This window comes from Hordeum vulgare, chromosome 5H (genome assembly GCF_904849725.1).
Source record: "Hordeum vulgare subsp. vulgare chromosome 5H, MorexV3_pseudomolecules_assembly, whole genome shotgun sequence".
Lineage (NCBI taxonomy): Eukaryota > Viridiplantae > Streptophyta > Magnoliopsida > Poales > Poaceae > Hordeum > Hordeum vulgare.
In genome coordinates this window covers 311,707,806-311,727,697 of record NC_058522.1, presented here as the reverse complement: position 1 = coordinate 311,727,697, position 19,892 = coordinate 311,707,806, and the positions used below count along the sequence as shown (strand labels likewise).

General features: G+C 42.6%; 1 long non-coding RNA gene across 6 annotated transcripts; it reads left to right on the top strand.

Moving 5' to 3' along the window:
- Window positions 1–1,457: 1,457 nt before the first annotated feature.
- On the top strand, window positions 1,458–6,484 carry LOC123398549. Of its 6 annotated transcripts, none has more exons than XR_006610180.1 (8): window positions 1,458–1,686; window positions 2,427–2,633; window positions 2,818–2,898; window positions 3,561–3,604; window positions 3,738–3,809; window positions 4,032–4,065; window positions 4,754–4,846; window positions 6,454–6,484. It is a non-coding gene; the product is annotated as an uncharacterized LOC123398549 (long non-coding RNA). The 6 variants fall into 6 exon arrangements; XR_006610181.1 differs by lacking the exon at window positions 2,818–2,898 and adding an exon at window positions 1,877–1,965 and having other exon boundaries at window positions 2,433–2,633; XR_006610179.1 differs by lacking the exon at window positions 2,818–2,898 and adding an exon at window positions 1,877–1,965.
- Window positions 6,485–19,892: the final 13,408 nt, after the last annotated feature.

Below are 19,892 nucleotides of genomic sequence, written 5' to 3'. Positions count from 1 at the left end.
AAACCTTTGCACGTTAGGTTCATTGTGTCCTAGGAATTGATGATACACAATAACCACATGTTGAGATATGAATCAATATATTGCCTTATGATGTATAAGACAACATTTTTCTGTTAGCGGTGTGATCCCGACCAGAGATGAATCTTACGGTCTTGGATTTCACACATTATCCCACAAGACACAAGAGTGATCATGTTGTCCTTGGCCTGGGAAGGGCGGTGGTGGCCATTGAGGGCGAATGCCTCAAATTCTCTAGGCATCGGTTACTAGAGATAATCAATTTACGGTCAGTAAATTAAAGATCATCATGGTTGATGTTCTAATGAACTTAGCAAAATTAATGGGTATTTCAAGAAGTTATCTTGAAACCATTAATGTGGATCTCAAATTTCTAAGTATGACACCTTGAAGATAATCTTCAAAATTGAGTGGATCTCGCGTCACTAGGGAGTATAATCTGATGAAATCAGTAGATACTCATTCGTAATGCCTTATGTCATGACTTAGTAAAACATGTGGGAGAATACTTTGTAAAGAAATCATAATGTCAAAATGAAAAAATTTAGGCTTTAAGATTAGTGGTGATAATACACAAAGCACTAGATCTACACACTACCTTGTGACCCCAAAACATCAATTTGAAGAAAATCACTTTCAATTTTGCATATCAATTCTTCCTCATATTAAGCCAAAAAGGCTCGATTAAGATGAATTGATTTTTATTGCAGGAAATTAAAAATCTCAATTGCAAATGATGAAAATAAATAATTTCGACATGTCATGAACACGGAAATCATTTACATCACAGTGTTATTCCGGAGTACATAATACTCAACAGAAAATATACTATTGAAAATCAAATACACAAAATAACACGGTCTGAAATAGATATATACTGTAAATAGTACCGTTAACAGAACCAATTTGCAAAATCTCAAAACAGAAAGGAATCATTGCAAAAATGACCTCGACCACTGTTTCAGCCTTTATTGCTAATTCCTGCAAAGGCACACCATCTCTACTATTAAAAGCACGAGAGTGAAGATTCATCTCTACATCTAGACCCTCTAATCTCTAAATCAACGCTCTAAAAATTTTGTTAACGAAACTAACGAATCTTCGTTAGCGCTAATCGAACGGCTCGCTAACCTCGCACGTCGTCTCGCCCGCACACCTCGTCTGCGCGTTAACTGACGACTCGCCCCGCCTGCACCGATCTCCGCCCCTCGCTCCTCACGCTTGCTCTGTCTACGCCGGTCTCCACATCGCCCCGCACGCTCGCAGCGCCGCTCCGGTCTCCGCCTCCTCGCCCCGCCGCGCCGGTCGCCGCCCCCTCGCCCCGCTCGCCGCCCCTTGCCCCGCACGCTCGCCCCGCTTGCAGCGAAGGTCGCCGCCCCCTCGCCCCGCTCGTCGCGCCGGTTCAGCGCCGGTTGTCGCCCCGCGTTGCGCCGCTCGCCCACGCGTTGCTCCCCGCGCGCCGCGCCCCGCGCGCCCACCGCATGTGTAGGTGCTGAGTGCGGGTGCCGCGGCATGGTCGTCGCCAACTCAAGGGAAGTCTTCTCCACAGACGTCGCTGACTACGCCATCGGCTTGCTGCTCGACGTACTCTGGCACGTGTCTGCGGCAGAGCGGTACGTCCAGCACGGGTCCTGGCTGGTGCAGGGCGACCATCCCCTCGGATCCAAGGTCTGTTGAGCTTAGGCATACCTTGACATCATTATGTTTTTGGTTCTTCCAATGTTCGTAGGCAAAACTATCTTGGTAGAAATATATAGTCTGGGAGGAATTCAAAGACAATATGGTGTCAGTTGAGCCCTCAGTCTTGTGAACAAGATTCTCAAATGTGCGAGATTAACCTTATTTGTATAATTTCCAGTTTCTATGTGCAGTTTATATCTGGGTGAGCAGACCGCCCACAAACTGAATGTGGGACTGACAATGGGCATTTATTGTTACTTTCTCAAGGTTAACATCTTATAAAAAACCGAACAGCTCGCTATCCTTTTGACATCCTAATATTTTTAATAACTATACTCTTGATATATTAACCAAGGAGTCATGCCAGACAACCTAAGCATAAAGCATTGAGAGCTTTAGACAAACATCCCATAGTAATGTGAGAGTAGCTGACTTGTTCTGCTAATATTTCAATAAATAATTAGAAAGCATTAAAGTAGGCACAACTATAGTTGATAGTTTATCCGGACTATCAGTTTAGATGTGCTCAACTATATAGGTGACATGTTCCTAATTGAGTTTTGACATCATCAGTTACTCTGCTGCTTCATAGCCATCGTTTTGTGATTATATAAAATAGTGAATAGTGATATCTTCATATCTGCATATTTTGAAAGATTGCCTTTTGTATCCACTTAAATTTTTTGATTTACAAATGGAGAATCGTGATCCACCTGCATATCCATTAGGAACAGGGGAGCGTACTTGTTTAAAGACCCGATGAACACGCCTGGTCATGGGAATGCAAATCTCACGAGTGAAAATCCGCGAGGACAAAAATTGAAGGGTGTACAAAGTTGGTATGCCTAAGTGTACGATGAGAAAAGAACGGAATAAAACCAGAAGCGGCTTACAACCCGGTCAGAAAAGGAGGCCCTATATAGGATCTTTACTTGGTAAACTCCACTGCGATCATTACTTTCATGCTGCCACTACTGATTTTTTTACCGAATTTTACAGTATGAATCAGTTTGCATATTTTGTTCTACATTATGTACCTTTGTTGTGCATTTGCTTATTTTTTGTTTATTGTGGATTCTACTTGCATGGCGGATCCTTTGTGATGTTGAATTATTACAGTGATGGAGAAAATAAAACAATGTACTCTGCTGTTTAGGCATACGTTGACTTCTTGGGTGGCCATCTTCGATGGACAAACTTGTGAGTTTTGTTGCTGGTAGCTTAATTATTTGCTCTTCTATCTAATAGACAGATATCGAGTATAAAATTTGAATCTAACTCTGATTGAGAAGACTTGATTTTTTAATCCTGCTGATGAATGGCCTACTATTTCAACCTCTCAAATATTACTAAATTTATAACCTGTCAGATCAGGGTAGTTGCAACCTATGAGATCTTGCGTTAATGTTTGAACCTATGGGATTGTGATAGAGATTTTTGCATCATTGATACGATGGATCTACGTAACAAATTCAGCAAGTTACATATGCTTCATCGGGTTGATGCTTCATGCTCAACAAGTTTCCTTTCCCTTTAGTGGTCTTGCCTCGCTCGGTTTGACCTTGTGCAAGCAGACGTGTAGACCACATCTTGTAGACGACTGATATGGATTATGCTCCACCCCTCCATGACTTCACTTGAGTTAATTCCCCGTGATGCGAATGACACAAAACTATCCTCGGTATCCACAAAGATTACCCTCGGAGATGGCCATCCTAATATTTATTTATTTTCATTTTTCTGATGCTTATGGTACAATTGCGGTGAGGATATGTTGGTTATAAGTTTACTGCAAATAGGTTTTTTCTGTCAAAAAATGGCACAAATTTCTTATTACATTGTGGTGATATTTTTTCTTGTAGGGAGATAAGGAGGAGAAAAAGCAGAGGTCCTCTTCACAGGATAGGTATAGACTTGGCTAAGTGATAAGTGCTATTGCGGTTCATCTAGATTGATCTTCCACATTGATTCTTGATTTACCCTATAACCATTTGCTAACTTGACCATTTCTATCTCTCATGTTAATTCTGATTCTGAAGACTTTTTATGTGTCATGTCAACAATGGTGTATGATAAGAAGTCCAAGCAGGTTGCATATGAGGTGAATCAAGGTAACCTATATGATGTAGTTAAGGATAAACTACCCTGTCACGTGTTGTTTCTGGATATGTTATTTTTCAGCGAATTATTACTGAAGCATTGATTTAAAACTATTCTTAGTCATGTAAGAAAGCTGAGATTTATTTTGGCCATGTGATTTCCGTAAGCATATCCTGTGAATATTTTCATTGAAAGTTTCCCTCCTATCAAACTGTTTTATTTCTTCTACACAGGAAGTTGGTACGATATGCAGCCTTCAAACCATAGGTTCGTGAATTTTATGCCAACTGAGCCTCTTTCATTTTAATCTTGAGTCCTAATATTTCATTTGTCCGAGCTTTTGAGTCTTGAACAATTGCATGCACAAAAATGATCCATAATAATTCCCTTCGAAGTCCAGAGATAGTTGTACACATTATTTATTCAATCCTAAATTACTCCATGCTCTGAATTACACCCGTGGTGCATTTTATGCCCCCCTTACATGTATGTTGTCTTACTCATATATATTTTCGTAGTGTGTGTGTGTGTGTGTGTATGCTTTCCCATGTAATCATCCTTAATGAATGTCATGTTCAATCTATAACCAATTATCATGGTATTTTCTGACTTTTTTTACGTTGTCGCTTACTGGTCTTAAGACATGGAGAGGAGAGTCCAAATAGCAGCTAGCATGTAGCTATGTCATGCAAACAAATTGAGAATGTAGAAAGTCACTGCTTGTACAAAACCAGAAAAACAAATTGCAACTCGAGCATGCAAAGAAACAATTGCGCAAATCAAACACATATTCAAGTAATAAGTTAGTGAGAGGCTCATATTTATCTTATAAATGCGCATCTCGAGTTTACTTCACCAGCGTCAAGCTGATGTTTAGCAATCATGGACCAAGTTTATCTTTCGTCAATTGCACAATTTACGTGCTAATAATCCTCATTTTCGTACAATCGCATAGATTATATACTGACAAGTTCTTAGCAACCATGGCTCCACCCACAACCTGGAGGAGGCGGCTCCACCGACAACGTGCTTTCCCTCAATTTGTTCAGTGAGCATTGTTATCTTATTCTCCTTACTCTTACTATCATGAGTGGGTCTGGAATTTGGGCTTTTTAGTCATCGCGATTGGACCAAATGACTGCGCATTGACATCAATACTAGGGAGAAGTATTGGAACACAAGTTGACAATGAAGGAATTATTGTCGATGGATATCAGAAGTTACTTGCATCTACTATAACTGTAGAAGTTACATTCAGTCATGGAGAAATGAGTTTTTTTATGTCAAATAGGATTGTCAACTTATATTATTTGACTGGATAAATGGCGATGTGAATCACTTCAAATTGACTGTAATAATGACCTTTTGTTCACAGAACAAATGAATATGTAGGTTACGGTGCTTGTACTTTTTTATTAATTAGTTCAAAGAGTCACTGGCTGTATCATCACACTGACATAGAAGACAACTAGATATTTAAGTCAATTTAAGTAGAGTACCCAGGTCTGTGTGTTGTCATCAATTTAAGTCAATTGCTATGCTAGAAGTGGACATGTTTCTATGCTTATCTGAATTTTAACCGGAACCAAGTGCTTGAGGTTGTCAGGATTTCGATCAGGTTTTCAGAAAAGCATTTGGGGTGCTATGCTAGAGCACTGTTTTTAGAAAAGCACTTAATTGATCTCTAGCTTTTTTCAGAAGACCACCATCGGTGAATGATTGCAGAATTTTGCATGTCATTATACACCACTATTTTTTCTTTGGTACGACTGTTTGCGCTACTAAAATCTTCATTTCTTCCCAGGATAGCAAAATTTACATGTGTACTTACATTTGCTTGTACCGAGCGATGCTACTTTTACGAGAGCATGTCATAATTAAATTTCAGTTTGAAGTAAGAATTATATCTTCATGTCATGTTCTCTGTCATCTCTCACCATTGTGTTGCACACCACCCATGACAAGCAATTTTAAGAACCACCACCATTTTAGTGTGAACGTAGAATAAATATAGTATGCATGTTTAAAAATCTTCCATTGAATGTATGGAAATCTAAAGTATCAATAATGTTCTATTTCTAAAAGGATTTTTTAGTATCAGGTATAAAAAATAGCAGGCATATTTCGGAATACTTACGGTGCATAGTTGTTAATCTATTCAGAAAGGGGAGAATCATAAGGAGTTGTTGCACTTTAAAGCTTTTTGCTCAGTTTCTTGTTTTGCTCATTTCTGTTGACTTCTGTATGGCCAAAGCGGGAGCTTAGATGATGTTAGGTTGAATCTCGAGTTTCTCAAGTACTTGTGATGGTATTCTCTTATATGTCTAACTAAGCAGATATACATAATAAAGATTTGTTAGTTTTCTATAACTTTACTGCGCATATGTGTATGAGTGTTATTCAGTAGTTTAACACCCCCTTTCTTTTTGTAGAATACCATGCCATTTTGTATTTGTACAACTTTTATGGAGGGAGTGCAGCATACCTAGGACTCACCATGACGACGTGCATTCTAAGAAAAGCATAATCAAATTCCTATAACTTAAGAAATAAGATCCATTTATGACTAGCGGGACAATGGAATTGATTGTACAAAATCTTTCTTTCATAGCAATTATCCATGTTGATAAAGTATTCATCCTTCATGTTTTGCAGAATAGTTCAGTCGAATGTACAAAGTCGGTAACCTTGCTACCTCTTGAGCTTGCGTTGGTTTTCCCTTGAAGATGAAAGGGTGATGCAGCACAGTAGCAGTAAGTAGTTTCTTCAGTTTGAGAACCAAGGTATCAATCCAGTAGGAGTATCAAGACAAGTCACCAATGTACCTGTGCAAAAACAAACAAACTTGCACCCAACGCTATAAAGGGGTTATCAATCCCTTCACGATTAATTGCAAGGTGAGATCTGAAGGTGGAAAGTGCAACAAAGTAAAAGTGTAGAGCTAAAAATATGATGTGAAGTAGACCCGGGGGCCATAGTGTTCACTAGAGGCTTCTCTCATGATAGCAAGTATTACGGTGGGTGAACGAATTACTGTCGAGCAATTGATAGAACCACGCAAAGTCATGATGATATTTAAGGCAATGATCATACATATAGGCATCACATCCGAGACAAGTAGACCGATACTGTCGGCATCTACTATTACTCCACACATCGACCGCTATCCGGCATGTATCTAGTGTATTGAGTTCATAACAAACAGAGTAACGTCTTAAGCAAGATGACATGATGTAGAGGGATAAATTCATGCAATAGATATAAACCCCATCTTTTTACCCTTGATGGCAACAACACGATACGTGCCTCACTACCCCTTCTATCACTAGGTGAGGACACCGCACGGTGTGAACCCAAAACCAAGCACTTCTCCCATTGCAAGAATTATAGATCAAGTTGGCCAAACGAAACCCACAACTCGAAGAGAATTACAAGGATATGAAATCATGCATGTAAGATATCAGAGGAAAATCAAATAATATTCATAGATAATGTGATCATAAATTCACAATCCATCGGATCTCGACAAACACACCGCAAAAGAAGATTACATCGGATAGATCTCCATGAAGATCATGGAAAACTTTGTATTGAAGATTCAAGAGAGAGAAGAAGTCATCTAGCTACTAGCTATGGACCCGAAGGTCTGTGGTGAACTACTCACGCATCATCGGAGAGGCAATGGTGTTGATGAAGATGTTAGGGAACGTCGCATGGGAAACAAAAAATTTCCTACGCGCACGAAGACCTATCATGGTGATGTCCATCTACGAGAGGGGATTTCCGATCTACGTACCCTTGTAGATCGCACAGCAGAAGCGTTTAAGAAACGTGGTTGATGTAGTGGAACGTCCTCACGTCCCTCGATCCGCCCCGCGAACCGTCCCACGAACTGTCCCGCGATTCGTCCCACGATCCGCTCCGATCTAGTGCCGAACGGACGGCACCTCCGCGTTCAGCTCACCTACAGCTCGACGATGATCTCGGCCTTCTTGATCCAGCAAGAGAGACGGAGAGGTAGATGAGTTCTCCGGCAGCGTGACGGTGCTTCGGAGGTTGGTGGTGATCTAATCTCAGCAGGGCTCCGCCCGAGCTCCGCAGAAACGCGATCTAGAGGTAAAACCGTGGAGGTATGTGGTCGGGCTGCCGTTGCAAAAGTTGTCTCAAATCAGCCCTAATTGCTCCATATATATAGGAGGAGGGAGGGGAGGCTTGCCTTGGCTCAAGGAGCCCCAAGGGCTGCGCCACCAAGGGAGGAGGAGTCTTCCTCCAATCCTAGTCCAACTAGGATTGGAAAGTGGAGTCCTTCTCTCCTTTCCCACCTCCCTTTTTTTCTCTTTGATTTTCTATCCATGGCGCATAGGGCCTTCTTGGCTGTCCCACCAGCCCACCAAGGGCTGGTGCGCCACCCCCAAGGCCTATGGCCTTCCCCGGTGTGGGTTGCCCCCCCCGGTGAACACCCGGAACCCATTCGTCATTCCCGGTACATTCCCGGTAACTCCGAAAACCTTCCGGTAATCAAATGAGGTCATCCTATACATCAATCTTTGTTTCCGGACCATTCCGGAAACCCTCGTGACGTCCGTGATCTCATCCGGGACTCCGAACAACATTCGGTAACCAACCATATAACTCAAATACGCATAAAACAACGTCGAACCTTAAGTGTGCAGACTTTGTGGGTTCGAGAACTATGTAGACATGACTCGAGTGACTCCTCGGTCAATATCCAATAGCGGGACCTGGATGCCCATATTGGATCCCACATATTCTACGAAGATCTTATCGTTTGAACCTCAGTGCCAAGGATTCATATAATCTCGTAAGTCATTCCCTTTGTCCTTCGGTATGTTACTTGCCCGAGATTCGATCGTCAGTATCCGCATACCTATTTCAATCTCGTTTACCGGCAAGTCTCATTACTTGTTTCGTAATACAAGATCCCGCAACTTACACTAAGTCACATTGCTTGCAAGGCTTGTGTGTGATGTTGTATTACCGAGTGGGCCCCGATATACCTCTCCGTCACACGGAGTGACAAATCCCAGTCTCGATCCATACTAACTCAACGAACACCTTCGGAGATACCTGTAGAGCATCTTTATAGTCACTCAGTTACGTTGCGACGTTTGATACACACAAAGCATTCCTCCGGTGTCTGTGAGTTATATGATCTCATGGTCATAGGAACAAATACTTGACACGCAGAAAACAGTAGCAACAAAATGACACGATCAACATGCTACGTCTATTAGTTTGGGTCTAGTCCATCACATGATTCTCCTAATGATGTGATCCCGTTATCAAGTGACAACACTTGCCTATGGTCAGGAAACCTTGACCATCTCTGATCAACGAGCTAGTCAACTAGAGGCTTACTAGGGACAGTGTTTTGTCTATGTATCCACACATGCATTGTGTTTCCAATCAATACAATTATAGCATGGATAATAAACGATTATCATGAACAAAGAAATATAATAATAACTAATTTATTATTGCCTCTAGGGCATATTTCCAACAGTCTCCCACTTGCACTAGAGTCAATAATCTAGTTCACATCACCATGTGATTCCAACGAATCCAACACCCATATAGTTATGGGGTCTGATCACGTCTTGCTTGTGAGAGAGGTTTTCGTCAACGGTTCTGAAACTTTCAGATCCGTGCGTTCTTTACAAATCTTTATGTCATCTTATAGATGTTGCTACTACGTGCTATTCGGAAATGCTCCAAATATCTACTCTACTATACGAATCCGTTTCACTACTCATAGTTATTCGGACTAGTGTCAAAGCTTGCATCGACGTAACCATTTACGACGAACTCTTTAACCACCTCCATAATCGAGAAAAAATCCTTAGTCTATTTAGTTACTAAGGATAACTTTGACCGTTGATCAGTGATTCAATCCCGGATCACTCTGTGTACCTCTTAACAGACTTGTTGCAAGGCACACATCAGGTGCGGTACTCAGCATGGCATACTTTAGAGTCTATGGCTAAGGCATAGAAGACGACCTTCGTCTATTCTCTTTATTCTGCCGTGGTCGGGTTTTGAGTCTTACTCAAATTCACACCTCACAACGCGACCAAGAACTCCTTCTTTCTTGATCTATTTTGAACTCCTTCAAAAACTTGTCAAGGCATGCATCTTGTTGAGACTTCCATTAAGCGCTTTCGATCTATCTCCATAGATCTTTGATGCTCAACGTTCAAGTAGCGCAATCCAGGTACTCCTTTGAAAACTTCTTTCAAACAACCTTGTATGCTTTACAGAAATTCTACATTACTTGTGATCCACAATATGTCAACCACATATACTTATCAGAAATTCAATAGTGCTCCCACTCACTTCTTTGGAAATACAAGTTTCTCATAAACCTTGTACAAACCCAAAATCTTTGATCATCTCATCAAAGTGTATATTCCAACTCCGAGATGCTTGCACCAGTCCATTGAAGGATCGCTGGAGCTTGCATACTTGCTAGTATCTTTAGGATCGAGAAAACCTCCTGGTTGTATCACATACAATGTTTGCTCAAGGAAACCGTCGAGGAAACAATGTTTTGACATCCTATGTGCAACATTTCATAAATAATGCAGCAACTACTAACATAATTCTAACAGACTTTCAGCATCGCTACGAGTGAGAAAGTCTCATCATAGTCAACTGTTTGATCTTTGCGTGAAGTCGAGCTTTTCTTAATAGTGACTTATCACCATCATCGTCTGTCTTCCTTTTAAAGATCCATCTTTACTCAATAGTCCTATGACCATCATGTAGTTCTTCCAAAGTCTACACTTTGTTTTCATACATGGATCCTCTCTCGGATTTCATGGCTTCCAGCCATTTGTCGGAATCCGGGCCCACCATTGCTTTCTCCATAACTCATAGGTTCACTGTTGCTCAACAACATGACCTCTAAGACAGGGTTACCGTACCACTTTGCAGCAGTACGTGACCTTGTCAACCTACGAGGTTTGTAGTAACTTGATCCGATGCTCGATGATCACCATCATCAGCTTTCACTTCAATTGGTGTAGGCGCCACAGGAACAACTTCCTGCGCCCTGCTACACACTGGTTGAAGTGATGGTTCAATAACCTCATCAAGTTCTACCACCCTCCCACTCAATTCTTTCGAGAGAAACCTTTCCTCGAGAAAGGATCCATTTCTAGAAACAAACACTTTGCTTTCGGATCTGAGATAGGAGATGTACCCAACTGTTTTGGATATCCTATGAAGATGCATTTATCTGCTTTGGGTTTGAGCTTATTCGACTGAAACTTTTTCACACAAGTGTCGAAGCCCCAAACTTTCAAGAAACGACAGTTTAGATTTCTCTAAAACTCAGTCTGTACTGTGTCATCTCAACGGAAATACGTGATGCCCTATTTAAAGTGAATGCGGTTGTCTCTAATGCATAACCCATAAACGATAGTGGTAATTCGATAAGAGACATCATAGCATGCACCATACCAAATAGTGCGTGGCTATGACGTTCAGACACATCATCACACTATGATGTTCGAGCTGGCATGAACTGCGAAACAATTTCCATATTGTCTTAACTGTGTACCAAAACTCGTAACTCAGATATTTATTTCTATGATCATATCGTAGACAGTTTATCCTCTTGTTACGACGAACTTCACTCCTGAAACAGAATTGAACTTTTTCAATATTTCAGACTTGTGATTCATTAAGTAAATACTCTTGTATCTACTCAAATCGTCATTGAAGTAAGAACATAATGATATCCACTGCGTGCCTTAGCACCCATTGGAGTGCATACATCAAAATGTATCACTTCCAACAAGTTACTATCTTGTTTCATCTCAATGAAAACAAGGCCTTGCTCATGTGGTATGATTTGCATGTCACTAGTGATTCAAAATCAAGTGAGTATAAAGATCCATCAGCATGGAGCCTCTTCATGCAATTTATACCAACATGACTCAAGCGGCAGTGCCACAAGTAAGTGGTACTATCATCATTACATCGTATCTTTTGGCACCAATATCATGAACATGTTTAACACTACGATCGAGATTCAATAAACCATTGAAGGTGATTATTCAAGCAAAATAGAGTAACTATTATTCTCTTTAAATGAATAATTGTATTGCAATAAACACGATCCAATCATGTTCATGCTTAACGCAAGCACCAAATAACAATTATTTAGGTTTAACACCAATCCCGATGGTAGAGGGAGTGTGCGACGTTTGATCATATCAACCTTGGAAACACTTCCAACACGTATCGTCACCTCGCCTTTAGCTAGTCTCTGTTTATGTCGTAGCTTTCATTTCGTGCTACTAATCACTTAGCAACCGAACCGGTATCCAATACCCTCGTGCTAATAGGAGTACTAGTAAAGTACACATCAACATCATGTACATCAAATACACTTCTTTCGACTTTTGCCAGCCTTCTTATCTACCAAGTATCTAGAGTTGCTCCGCCTCAGTGACCGTTCGCCTCATAACAGAAGCACTTAGTCCCGGGCTTGGGTTTAATCCGGGGTCTCTTCATTAGTGCAGCAACTGCTTTGCCGTTTCACGAAGTATCCCTTCTAGCCCTTGCCTTTATCGAAACTTAGTGGTTTTACTAATCATCAACTATTGATGCTCCTTCTTGATTTCTACTTTCGCAGTGTCAAACATCGCAAATCGCTCAAGGATCATTGTATCTATCCTTGATATGTTATAGTTCATCACGAAGCTCTCACAGCTTGGTGGCAGTGACTTTGGAGAATCATCACCATCTTATCTGGAAGATCAACTCCCACTTGATTCAAGCGATTGTCGTACTCAAATAATCTGAGCACACGCTCAGCGATTGAGATTTTCTCCTTTACTTCGTGGACAAAGAATCTTGTTGGAGGTCTCATACCTCTTAACAAGGGCACAAGCATGAAATCACAATTTCATCTCTTTAGAACATCTCTTATGTTTCGGGACGTTTCAAAACGTCTTCGACGCCTTGCTTCTAAGCCATTAAGTATTTTGCACTGAACTATCGTGTAGTCATCAGAAACGTGTATGTCGGATGTTCACAACATCTACAGACGACGCTCGAGGTGCAGCACACCGAGTGGTGCATTAAGGACATAAGCCTTTTGCGCAGCAACGAGGACAATCCTCGGTTTTACAGACTCAGTCTGCAAAGTTTGCTACTATCAACTTTCAACTAAATTTTCTCTAGGAACATATAAAAACAGTAGAGCTATAGCGCAAGCTACATCGTAATTCGCAAAGACCATTAGACTATGTTCATGACAATTAGTTCAATTAATCATATTACTTAAGAACTCCCACTCAAAAAGTACATCTCTCTAGTCATTTGAGTGGTACATGATTCAAATCCACTATCTCAAGTCCGATCATCACGTGAGTCGAGAATAGGTTCAGTGGTAAGCATCTCTATGCTAATCATATCAAGTATACGATTCATGCTCGACCTTTCGGTCTCATGTGTTCCGAGGCCATGTCTGCACATGCTAGGCTCGTCAAGCTTAACCCAAGTGTTTCGCGTGTGCAACTGTTTTGCACCCGTTGTATGTGAACGTTGAGTCTATCACACCCGATCATCACGTGGTGTCTCGAAACGAAGAACTGTCGCAACGGTGCACAATCGGGGAGAACACAATTTTGGCCATATCACATCACAAGCATACCCTGCAAAAACAAGTTAGACGTCCTCTAATTGTTGTTGCATGTTTTACGTGGTGACCATGGGTATCTAGTAGGATCGCATCTTACTTACGCAAACACCACAATGGAGATATATGAATTGCTATTTAACCTCATCCAAGGACCTCCTCGGTCAAATCCGATTCAACTAAAGTTGGAGAAACCGACACTCGTCGGTCATCTTTGAGCAACGGAGTTACTCATAGCGATGAAACCAGTCTCTCGTAAGCGTACGAGTAATGTCGGTCCGAGCCGCTTCGATCCAACAATACCGTGGAATTAAGAAAAGACTAAGGAGGGCAGCAAAACGCACATCACCGCCCACAAAAACTTTTGTGTTCTACTCGAGATTACATCTACGCATGAACCTAGCTCATGATGCCGCTGTTGGGGAACGTCGCATGGGAAACAAAAAATTTCCTACGCGCACGAAGACCTATCATGGTGATGTCCATCTACGAGAGGGGATTTCCGATCTACGTACCCTTGTAGATCGCACAGCAGAAGCGTTTAAGAAACGTGGTTGATGTAGTGGAATGTCCTCACGTCCCTCAATCTGCCCCGCGAACCGTCCCACGAACTGTCCCGCGATCCGTCCCACGATCTGCTCCGATCTAGTGCCGAACGGACGGCACCTCCGCGTTCAGCACACGTACAGCTCGACGATGATCTCGGCCTTCTTGATCCAGCAAGAGAGACGGAGAGGTAGATGAGTTCTCCGGCAGCGTGACGGCACTCCGGAGGTTGGTGGTGATCTAATCTCAGCAGGGCTCCGCCCGAGCTCCGCAGAAACGCGATCTAGAGGTAAAACCGTGGAGGTATGTGGTCGGGCTGCCGTGGCAAAAGTTGTCTCAAATCAGCCCTAATTGCTCCATATATATAGGAGGAGGGAGGGGAGGCTTTCCTTGAGGCTCAAGGAGCCCCAAGGGCTGCGCCACCAAGGGAGGAGGAGTCCTCCTCCAATCCTAGTCCAACTAGGATTGGAAAGTGGAGTCCTTCTCTCCTTTCCCACCTCCCCTTTTTTTTCTTTCTCTTTGATTTTCTATCCATGGTGCATAGGGCCTTCTTGGGCTGTCCCACCAGCCCACCAAGGGCTGGTGTGCCACCCCCAAGTCCTATGGGCTTCCCCGGGGTGGGTTGCCCCCCCCCCCCCGGTGAACACCCGGAACCCATTCGTCATTCTCGGTACATTCCCGGTAACTTCGAAAACCTTCCGGTAATCAAATGAGGTCATCCTATATATCAATCTTTGTTTCCGGACCATTCCGGAAACCCTCGTGACGTCCGTGATCTCATCCGGGACTCCGAACAACATTCGGTAACCAACCATATAACTCAAATACGCATAAAACAACGTCGAACCTTAAGTGTGCACACCCTGCGGGTTCGAGAACTATGTAGACATGACCCGAGTGACTCCTTGGTCAATATCCAATAACGGGACCTGGATGCCCATATTGGATCCCACATATTCTACGAAGATCTTATCATTTGAACCTCAGTGCCAAGGATTCATATAATCTCGTAAGTCATTCCCTTTGTCCTTCGGTATGTTACTTGCCCGAGATTCGATCGTCAGTATCCGCATACCTATTTCAATCTCATTTACCGGCAAGTCTCTTTACTCGTCCCGTAATACAAGATCCCGCAACTTACACAAAGCCACATTGCTTGCAAGGCTTGTGTATGATGTTGTATTACCGAGTGGGCCCCGAGATACCTCTTCGTCACACGGAGTGACAAATCCCAGTCTCGATCCATACTAACTCAACGAACACCTTCAGAGATACCTGTAGAGCATCTTTATAGTCACCCAGTTACGTTGCGACGTTTGATACACATAAAGCATTCCTCCGGTGTCAGTGAGTTATATGATCTCATGGTCATAGGAACAAATACTTGACACGCAGAAAACAGTAGCAACAAAATGACACGATCAACATGCTACGTCTATTAGTTTGGGTCTAGTCCATCACATGATTCTCCTAATGATGTGATCCCGTTATCAAGTGACAACACTTGCCTATGGTCAGGAAACCTTGACCATCTCTGATCAGCGAGCTAGTCAACTAGAGGCTTACTAGGGACAGTGTTTTGTCTATGTATCCACATATGCACTGTGTTTCCAATCAATACAATTATAGCATGGATAATAAACGATTATCATGAACAAAGAAATATAATAATAACTAATTTATTATTGCCTCTAGGGCATATTTCCAACAGAAGAAGCCCTTCGTGTCTGAATCCCCCCTCCGGTAGGGCACCAGAACGTGTCCCAGATGGGATCTTGCGGAGACAGAAGCTTGTGGCGGCGAAAAAGTATTTTCGTGGCTCTCTCTGGCAGTTTTGGATTTTTAGAGAATTTATAGGTGGAAGAAGTAGGGCAAATGAGCCACGGGGGGCCCACAAGCCTGGTAGGCGCCCCCCAGGCCGCGGCTAGGGGGCTTGTGGCCTCCCCAAGGGTCCTTTGCCGTGGTTCTCAAGTTTCCTGCGTATCTTCTGTTACGGAAAAAATCATTCCGCAGGTTTTATTCTGTTTGGACTCCGTTTAATATTCTCCTCTGTAAAAGGGTCAAAAACACGGAAAAACATAAACTGGCACTTGGCACTGAGTTAATAGGTTAGTCCCAAAAAAGATATAAAATAGCATAATCATGCATACAAAACATCCAAAGTTGACAAGATAATAGCATGGAACCATCAAAAATTATAGATACGTTGAAGATGTATCAAACCTCATGATGAAAAGGAATAACCTGGGATGGTAAAGGAGACTAGCTTACTCCATTCCTTTTGCTTTGCTTACTAATGACGCCGGAAGATGCAAAATACTAATTGTTTTTCTTTAAGTGCGTGCTACATCTTAGATGCAATTGCACACGAACATCTTTGGCTTCACTATTATTCACGAAAACTGGATGTGGTGAGTGTCATCAAAGTTTTGTCCATTTTTCATTTTCTTCACATTTTTAGTAAAATGACAATTCGGACAAGCTTAGAAAATAGATAAATTGATTTGATAGCATTTGTATTTTAGAGGCTTGTCATGCACTGCAAGTTATACATGTTGTTCCATTTGAATCCAATGCATGAGCACAGTCAAATTCATAGCAATGTCCTTTACCACTGCAGACAATGAAACAATAGGAGTTACAATGGTCTGTGTAACTGAATTAGGTTGGGAGGCATGGAGAGTTCCAGTACTGTCTGGGATACTACTTACATTGCCAATAAGTTAACTACCGGTCCTAATACTTGGATTCTCGGTTGTCTTAGTTTCAAGCCATGTATGTTCATTTGATTGAACCTTGTCTTGCATATCAGCGAAGTTATTGGGCGAGTGCTTGCATACATATATGGTTTTATTGTAAGAGCACTCTTCATAGTTGTTTTTAAAGGCCGAGAAGGTGTTGTTGTTCGTGACATGTGTTGTAGCAGTAGGACTTCTGTTGGTGTTTATCTTGTAATAACTCAGTTTGATAGCGGATACTGGTAGAATTATCACTGCTCATTGGGCATAGAGCATGAGGATGTATGAAACTTCTAAACACATTCAAGTCGTCATAAATTAGCAGTCTTGACCACTTAAAGTGAGTTATACAACTAAATTGTTGAACGTGCAGTTTTATGATTAAATACATTGCTGAATTTTTCAGGTTGTCGGACAAACTACAACTATGAACAATTAATACGCCTCATTTGACTTCCGTGGGGGGCAGAGCGATAAAATTAACCTGCCATCAGTAGTCGAGTTCAAACACTGGTGGGCAAGACGATGCTCTATTTGGATACAGTTATTCGTTTTCAATGAGGTAGAAGGCGGTGCAGCAGCTATAGTTTTGCCTTCACTTGTGCCAACAATTTTGTTTTTCAGGATTTTTGCTAACCAATTTGGATACCACTGTACTAATGAAGGCCATTCTATGTAGCTGAGAACTTGTCTACATAATTTTTATGTAGCCGACGATTCAATTGTGAAATGCTAGGGTTCAATGAAAAAGAATGTATTTGCAAGATCAGTACATTTTGTGATGCAAGGATTAGTAGATTTGATATTATCTTACAACCTCTACGAATACTGAATGGGTGAAGCAACATACATCATTGTTTAGCAACACGATCACAAATCCACAATGGTATCTCACTATTGAAAATACAACTCTAATGACATTACAAGATTTTATATTTATTTGACCATATATTTTTTTTTAAATCAAGTTTTCAATATGTATACTTATGTTTGAGACGTGCGTTATTAAACAGAATCTTTGTTCAGAATGTAGCTATTAATGTTTGCACATATTTCTTTACAAGTTTAGGATTTCGAATAAACTTAATGCAGATCTTTTTTTTTAAATTAAAATTATATTACACGTGCGTTGCACGATTACTAGTTATGCAAAATGGCAAATGGATAAGGTTGCCGCCACTGTTGCTCATGATGGTGATTTTTTTGCCTCGAGGGCTCGTCGGATAGGGGCGAGGGGCGAGTGGGCATCTCGTCGTGCCTACATCGGAGAATACGCGGGGGATGGCCAACGGCGCCGGCACGCCAGCATGCTGGAAGGCACCCTCGCGGGCCTGAGACATCGAGACGCCGCCGCTTCTGGCTGTGCGGGAGGCCGCCAGGTTGCTAGCTCTTACCGCGACGCACCGTCAAGCCAGGCTAATAGCGCTGCAGTTGGCTGTACCGAGGGAGGTCTGGCGCCTCCGCCACACCTATGCGGCCACACTGTTGCGAGGAGCAGCGCCACGGGCGGGTCACTTCTGTGCCCGTGGGGGCTAGGCCGATGGCCGAGCGCGGGGCGTGTGGGGAGGAGTGACCGCGTCTGGTGCTCGTCATTTATGCGCCGGAGGGCCAAGACGAAGGCGTTGCTCGGCCTATTGGACGCCGATGAGGCACCTCGCCCATGGGGCCCGGGGGATCAACCGTTGCCATGCTTCTTGATGAGGCCAAAGTCCACGACGTAGCACCGTCTCCGGCATGCTGGGAGCCACGCCAGAGATCTGGGCGGAGCGCGGCCACGGCCTGGCGCGGGCAGACGCAGGGGTCGCGTCCTGCGGCGCAGGAGCCGTGTCCAGCAGCACGGTGGCTAGGCATGGAAATCGTCGGTGTTGCTGCTGCTGTCCTTACCTTCTCTGTCTGGGCAACAGGATCGAATGACGCAGATGGTTGGAGGCTCGTGGGCCGCAAAGACCTATGGTGTTCCACAAACGTGTGAGTCCGGCGACCTGTCGTGGCCTTAGTTGCTCTCGGTTAGAGCGTGGGCTGATAACGTGTTATAACGAAAAGTGATTGAGAGAATGAAGTGATCTCTTTATCGATGATGATGAACTATATATACATGGTCAAGGGACACGTATGTACGGACGTCTTTACAAAGAGTCACAAGCAAAGCAACACGTCTTTACAAAGAGTCATAAGCAAAGCAACACGACTGTTGCCCAAAGATGGTTTAGACAAAGCAGGGATTAATCCGTAGTTATTCTAATTAATTAATTTTTAACAGAATGCACAGTTTTTGCAAGGCCATGGTGGCTGTGTTTGGCCCTGAGAACTTGACAGAGCCAAATTCTGCTCGCAAAGAGAGGTTGTCGGCGATCAATGCCCGGAGAGGCTTTCCGGGCATACTTTGTAGAATCAATTGTATGCAGTGGAAGTGGAAGAACTGTCAATTTGCTTGACACGGGCAATACAAGGGGCTTGTGAAAGGCGTCATTGTCATACTTGAAGTGGTGGCTTCACAAGATCTCTGGATATGGCATTCTTTCTTCGACATGCCTGGTTCTCATAATGATATCAATGTTCTTCAGCATTCTCCAATATTTGAAAGGCTTGCAAAAGGCCACTCCTTGGAGATCAACTTTGAGGTCAATGACCACCAATACAATAAGGGGTATTACCTAGATGATGGTATTTATCCTCAATGGTCCACTCTTGTGAAGACCATACCTGATCCGCAAGGAGGGAAGAGGGACAGGTTTGCCCAACTGCACGAGAGTGCTAGGAAGTATGTGGAGCGTGCTTTCGGTGTACTTCAATCCTGATGGGGTATATATTGTTCGTAACCCTGCATTGACATGGAGCACACAGAAGCTTTGGGAGGTGATGACTGCTTGTATGATCATGCACAATATGATCATGAAGGATGAACGTGGTGATAGGATCTACAACCAACGTTTTGATTTTCACGGTGAAAATGTTGAGCCTCGGTAGGCACCCGCTTCAACCTTCGAACAATTTGTCCATTTTCATCGTTGAAAGGACATGGATGTCACGTAGAGGGGGGTGAATGGGCGCTTTAAAATAATTACGGTTGAGGCTTGAACAAATGCGGAATAAAATTAACGTTTAATTAGTCAAGCACAAAACCTAAAAGAACTAGGCTC